Raw genomic sequence first — 6,651 nt, forward strand, 5'->3', positions numbered from 1 at the left:
AGCCAAATTAGTGAAAAATTCAACCGTTGTCCGGGTGATAGAGTCCCTCCTGAACAACCGGAGGTTCTTTGTAGAGATGAACAGCAAAAAAAGCAGGTGGAGGCTACAAAGGAACGGGTTACCACAGGGATCGGTGTTGGCTCCAATGTTATTCAACATTTACACCAATGACCAGCGGCAATTCCAGAACATCCGCAGATTTATCTATGCAGACGATCTTTGCATTGCGATGCAAGCAAAATCCTTCCATGCCATCGAAACCAGCCTCACAGATGCACTGCAGTCTCTATTAGCCTACTACAAACATTGGTTCCTAAATGCCAACCCAGGAAAAACCCAAGTCTGCACATTCCATCTTAACAACAGCCAAGCAGAAAGAAGCCTCAAGGTCACTTGGGAAAACAAAACACGTGAAAACACCAAGTATCCTGTATATCTGGGTGTGACTCTGGATAGGACATTGTCTTTTAAAGAGCACACAAGGAAACTTAAAGAAAAAGTCGCAACCCGAAACAACCTATTACAAAAACTTGCAAACTCTTCATGGGGAACCGACCCACAAACCCTAAAAACAACCGCCATGGCACTGTGCTACTCCACCGCGGAATACTGTGCCCCCGTGTGGGCACGGTCCTGCCATGCAACAACTGTGGACCCAGAATTAAACCAGGCTTGCCGAATAATAACAAGCAACCTGAAGTCGACCCCACTACCGGCCCTATATAGCCTTGCAAGCATTGCGCCACCCTCCATCAGACGTGACGCCATCACCAAGCAGGAGCGGGACAAGCAATTGACCGACAACCGACACCCACTGTATGGTCACCAAGAAATGCGGCGAAGGCTTGTCTCACGCAAGAGCTTCGCCACTGTTATAGGGCTACAAGGACGCACACCAACTCAATATCGGCATGAGCAGTGGATGGAGATTAGTAGGACCCCACCACATGGGCCACTCCCCCCACTATCTGAAAACCTCCCGAACGGAACAACGTTTAACAGGAAAGAGTGGGTAACCCTAAACCGTGCCAGGGCTGGAGTTGGCAAGACAAACGGCAACCTTCAGAGGTGGGGACTCGCGGCTAGCGCAGCCTGCCCCTGTGGTGAGCCCAATCAAACAATGGAACATTTTCTCCGAGGCTGCGTGTTGGGCCCAAGCTGCTCCAACCAAGATCTCCTGGAAGCAAAAGAAAGATCCCTCCAGTGGTGCCAGTGGTGGAGTGACAAGATATGATGATCATTGACTTATCCTAGCCAGTACTCGAATCGTTTATTATCATCATCATCATCATTGACTTATCCTAGCCAGTACTCGAATCGTTTATTATCATCATCATCATCATTGACTTATCCTAGCCAGTACTCGAATCGTTTATTGTCATCATCATCATCATCATTGACTTATCCTAGCCAGTACTCGAATCGTTTGTCTCTCACACAGACGGTGCCGATACGGGCTTCGTATTGTAATCGGCATGTGGTTCGGTAGAGCCATGGGTCGTTTGTAAGGTACTTTCTAAAGGTGATGGATTTGATAGGCAGTGTTATAGTAGGATATCAATGTATTATTATTATTATTATTATTATTTAATATCACCACGAATTAGGCATACAATTGTCAATGGAAAAACCCACGACAGATAGATCACGCCACCTTATAGGAATGTCGTCCGTCAGTGTTTACCGTCTCAGTTTTGTATACTTCGCACTCCGATGGTGCGTGGAGGTCACCTTGACATACGTGACCGATTGTAACAATTATTTTCCAACCTGTAACTCGCCACTCCTTCACGAGGGTCCGACTGACACACAACGACAGTCGCTCTCGCTCCGTCGCTTCTTGTACATAAAGGCTACGAATATAATTCGCCTTAAGGAAGCTGAAGTCTTAATCAACACCCTTTAAACGCCCCCCGACAAGCCCGTTACATTTGGTGGCAGCGGTCACCTTGCGCCTGTGCCTTCGCTACCTCGTTCTCCTCCAAGCCACGAGAACTCACCAACAAACTCCGGGGACAGGCGTACAAGGGAAGAAGGAGTCAACGCACCTGCCGTCCGCGGCAACGCAGTCCTACACAGACTTCAAGAGGTCGGATTACAGCTCAAAATCACCAAATGTGAATTTTTAAAGCCTCGGATCAAGTTCTTGGGGCATGTCGTGGACGAATTCGGCATCCACACAGTGGACGACAAAATAAAGGCTATTGCCGAGTTTCCTCCGCCAACGTCTGCGGACAAGGTACGGTCTTTCTTGGGTGTCGCAGGTTATTACAGGCCTTTCATTAAGGACTTCGCAGCACGCGCGAGTCCCCTAACCCATCTTTTAAAGAAAGACGTACCATTTCAGTGGCTCCCAGCTCAACAAACGAGTTTTGAGGATTTAAAGAAAGCGCTTACACAGGCTCCGGTCCTTGTCTTTCCGGATTTCAAGGATCCCTTTCAGCTTTGTACCGACGCTTCGGCTAGTGGAGTAGGAGCCGCGCTGATGCAAACAGATAAGTCCGGCAAAAAGCATGTGATAGCGTTCGCCAGTCGAGTACTTACAGCTCCGGAAAATAACTATTCTGTTACCCACCTAGAGGCTCTTGCCATTGTGTGGGCTCTGAAGCATTTTCGTGACATAGTGATGGGGTACAAAATTGTGGTGTATACGGACCACGCAGCCATAACTGATCTTTTCAAGGGAAAAACCTACACGGTCGTCTGGCAAGATGGTTCTTAACGATCCAAGCATACAATCCGGAGATAAAATATATCACCGGGAAAACAAATGTGGTCGCAGATGCCTTATCTCGGAATATTCCGATAGGCGCGATTACCACCCCAGAGGTCATCCACAACTTCACTTCACCTGAGCTACACACTGCTCAGCGAGACCACCCTGTGTGGAAGAGGTTAATTTACGCCCTCGAGTCGGGAGACGAATCAAACCTTCCTGAATTGCCAGTTCCCTTTTCACAATTCTTCCTATCAGAGGACAACCTCCTTTGTAGGTCATGGCCAACCAAACCGGTACCTATAGACCAACTGGTCATCCCAGACATATACGTCCCCGTGACGCTTAAGCTGGTCCATAACACACCCATTGCGGGTCACCCAGGAAGAGACAAGACGCTATCTGTCACCAGACGAAAATTCTACTGGCCCACATTACGGGTTGATGTAGAAAAACATGTCGCACATTGCGTCGTTTGTGCTAAGCACAAGGGGTCCGTCAAAGGGCCAGCACCTATGTTGCAATACCAAGTACCAGAGGCGCCATGGGATGTTGTTAATATAGACTTATTACAGCTCCCCCAGAGCCAACATGGCTCGCGCTACTTATTGGTGTGCGTCGACCAGTTCTCTAGGTTTCTAGTTCTAGCGCCTCTCAAGGACAAGACAGCCACACGCGTGGCCCATGCCCTCGTGACTCACGTGTTGTGTCCACATTCGTCTCCTCGAATTCTCTTGAGTGACAATGGCACCGAGTTTAGGAACTCAGTATTGAGCGAAATATGCGCTCAGTTTAACATCACGCAATCCTTCATCACCGCTTACCACCCGGCTGCTAATGGGTTGGCGGAGAGGGCTAATAGGAAAATCTTACAGGTCCTCAGGCCTATCGTGAACGATCTCCACGATAACTGGGAGGATTGGCTATCGCATATAGCCGCTTCCATAAATACGTCGGTAAACGACTCTACGGGGAAGTCTCCCTACTACATCTTGTATGGGGTGGAGAAACGTCTTCCGTACGACTTCCTAACAACCCCACAGCAACCTCTCTACAACATTGATAGGTACGCACAACAGCAGATGCATATGTTTTCCAAGATACAGAAGTTAGGTGTACGTTAAAAGCTACGAAGGTTGAAATGATGTCAAAACAACACAAACAGGCCGTCCCGGTGAATTTCAAAGAGGGTGACACAGTCATGATTAAGCAAGCGGAAAGGAGTTCGAAACTGGGGGCTAAATTTGTGGGTCCTTACCGAGTTGTTCGGAATGTCAGGGGAAATCGGTTCGAGGTTCTCGAGTCGAATAGTGGAGTCAGTCTAGAAGTTCACAGTGATCGTCTGAAAGTAATTCCCTCACCTTTGGACCTTGATATTGGTACTTCCCCCTCAGAGTCAAATGTTCAACAAGATAATCCCAACACCCATAGCTATACCTTGAGACCACGGGTTTAAATACTTCATTCCCACCACTTTCAGATCATGATGTTGCATTTTCTGACCATCTTGTTGTCCCTCGGCTCCCTGCTTGCAACAACACCCATCCACCTGAAGCCTGGTGCCCTCACGGCACACATAGGAGAGGTCTTCCTCATAGAAGATGTGCTCCTCGTAAAATATCCATATACTTCCTTGTCCAACACCACGGACACAATCAGGATAGTCTCCGAAAAACTACTCGGCATGGCAGACGCCATACGGGCTACCAAGACTAGGGAATCAAAGGCACCTTCTGGTACCAACTCTCTGATTCTTTTTCAACTACTGGAGGATAGGATTCTGTTCTTACGGGGAAAAGTTGATGAGGTAAACATGGATTATAGTTTTCACTCAGTTCACTCCCGGGTAAAGAGGGGGTTGCTCAACATCGTGGGGTCTGCCTCAAAGTTCCTTTTCGGTACGGCTACCGACGAGGACGTTCGCGATTTGCGGGACCACTACGCTCATGTACTTTCCTTTGCTGCTCGAAATCGCAGGGTGATCAACGCCAATTGTAGAAAACTTGCGCAATTGCATACTAACATTGAGGAACTGCTAGAGCAGACAAATAAGATGGTAGAGGTTATCAACATAGTTGTCAAACGGATCGACCAGGTGAATCAGTTTCTCCTCCTAGATCAGGCCTTGCATGTATTGGAAAACGTCATTAACTCCGTCGCAACGGCAAATCAGTAGGTTATTAGCAACGTGGTTGACGCAGCGCACGGTAGAGTCACACCTGCCTTGTTCCCTCTACACGATTTGAGAACGACTGTCCAGATCGGGTATCAAAATTATAGCCTAACGCCCTTATTCACCCCGGACATGAGTCAATATTTTTACCCCTTGATTGAGTCCAGCCTCACCCCTGATGCCATAATCATTCATGTTCCATTTCAGACGGCGGACGTGTTTGAGGCACACGAAATTGTCCTGTTCCTTTTTCAGCAAGTGACAGTGTGTTCGCCCTGGACACCTCCACGTCTCTTGTTCTAATCGCGAAGGATTTCGCTCTGTATTCAATGGGTAGCTACTCACTCTTGCAGTATTGCAAGGAGACGGTCTTCGGGCGATTCTATTGCTCTGCGTCTCTCTTTGCCTTCCTACCAGTTCGGGGGGGGGGGTTGCGAGATCGCCCTCACCCGCGTGAACGCGTCTGACGCTCTTTCCCTGTGCCCCTACAAGCAGCTAACACCAACGCCTGTTTTCCATAAGAACTTTCAGGGTCTGCATTATTTTTATTTCCCTCAGTCCTTCTATGTATCGGTCATCTGCCCGGAGGGTACCACTTATCAACGGGTTACTGGTCACTATGCCATAGCGGAAGCATGCTATATCCGCTCCACTAACATAACTACGTACCCGTCCCGGATCCGTCTGGTTTTCACGGCCAATATTTCCCATCGAGTGTTTCCTCTACGGTCTCTCGATGACATTCATTTCTCCAGCATCTCGTATGTGACTAATTCCCTTAATTCATTGTCTTTCTCAAAAACAAAACAGAGTTTGCGGAAACCCTGGAGGAAACGCTGCCTGATTATTTGCATCTCCCCTACCTGTACCCTGGATTTTTTGTACCAATGTTTCTGATGTTCGTCAGTCTCGTCGTCATGTGCTACCTTATTAGGAGGAACTCTGTCCTGCACGATTATTTGGTTGTGCAGACACGGCGACTGGATGCAGGGAGGCCACTGGCAAGGTAGTTTTTCCTTTTCTCAGACAAGTCAGGGGACCGAAACCTGGCTGCTCCTATACTTAACATTGTACTGTGTTTCACTACTGTATTTTTTTTTAGGAGCTAGATCAACGTTTCATTGTCTGTAACTATGCCAGTTGATAGCTTCTTATACATGTGTCCTTATATTTATCTTTTCAGAGGTTTCTTATGTTTCATGTCACACACGTTGTGGTTTCCCTCTCACTATTTATATTATAACTCACCATCTGTTCTTACATAGCCAGTGTTTTATTGTAATTGTATCATAGGCAGTCTGCTTGACAGACTCCCACTATGTATGTTCATGGTACCTAGACTGCTATTTAGATTTTTATATATCGCGAGGTCGCGATCACTGGTAGGTGGCCGAGCAGTGTTATAGTAGGATATCAATGTATTATTATTATTATTATTATTATTATTTAATATCACCACGAATTAGGCATACAATTGTCAATGGAAAAACCCACGACAGATAGATCACGCCACCTTATAGGAATGTCGTCCGTCAGTGTTTACCGTCTCAGTTTTGTATACTTCGCACTCCGATGGTGCGTGGAGGTCCTGCTTGACATACGTGACCAATTGTAACAATTATTTTTCAACCTGTAACTAGCCACTCCTTCACGAGAGTCCGACTGACACACAACGACAGTCGCTCTTGCTCCGACGCTTCTTGTACATAAAGGCTACGAATATAATTCGCCTTAAGGAAGCTGAAGTCTTAATCAACACCCT

Source organism: Eriocheir sinensis, chromosome 54 (genome assembly GCF_024679095.1).
Source record: "Eriocheir sinensis breed Jianghai 21 chromosome 54, ASM2467909v1, whole genome shotgun sequence".
NCBI lineage: Eukaryota > Metazoa > Arthropoda > Malacostraca > Decapoda > Varunidae > Eriocheir > Eriocheir sinensis.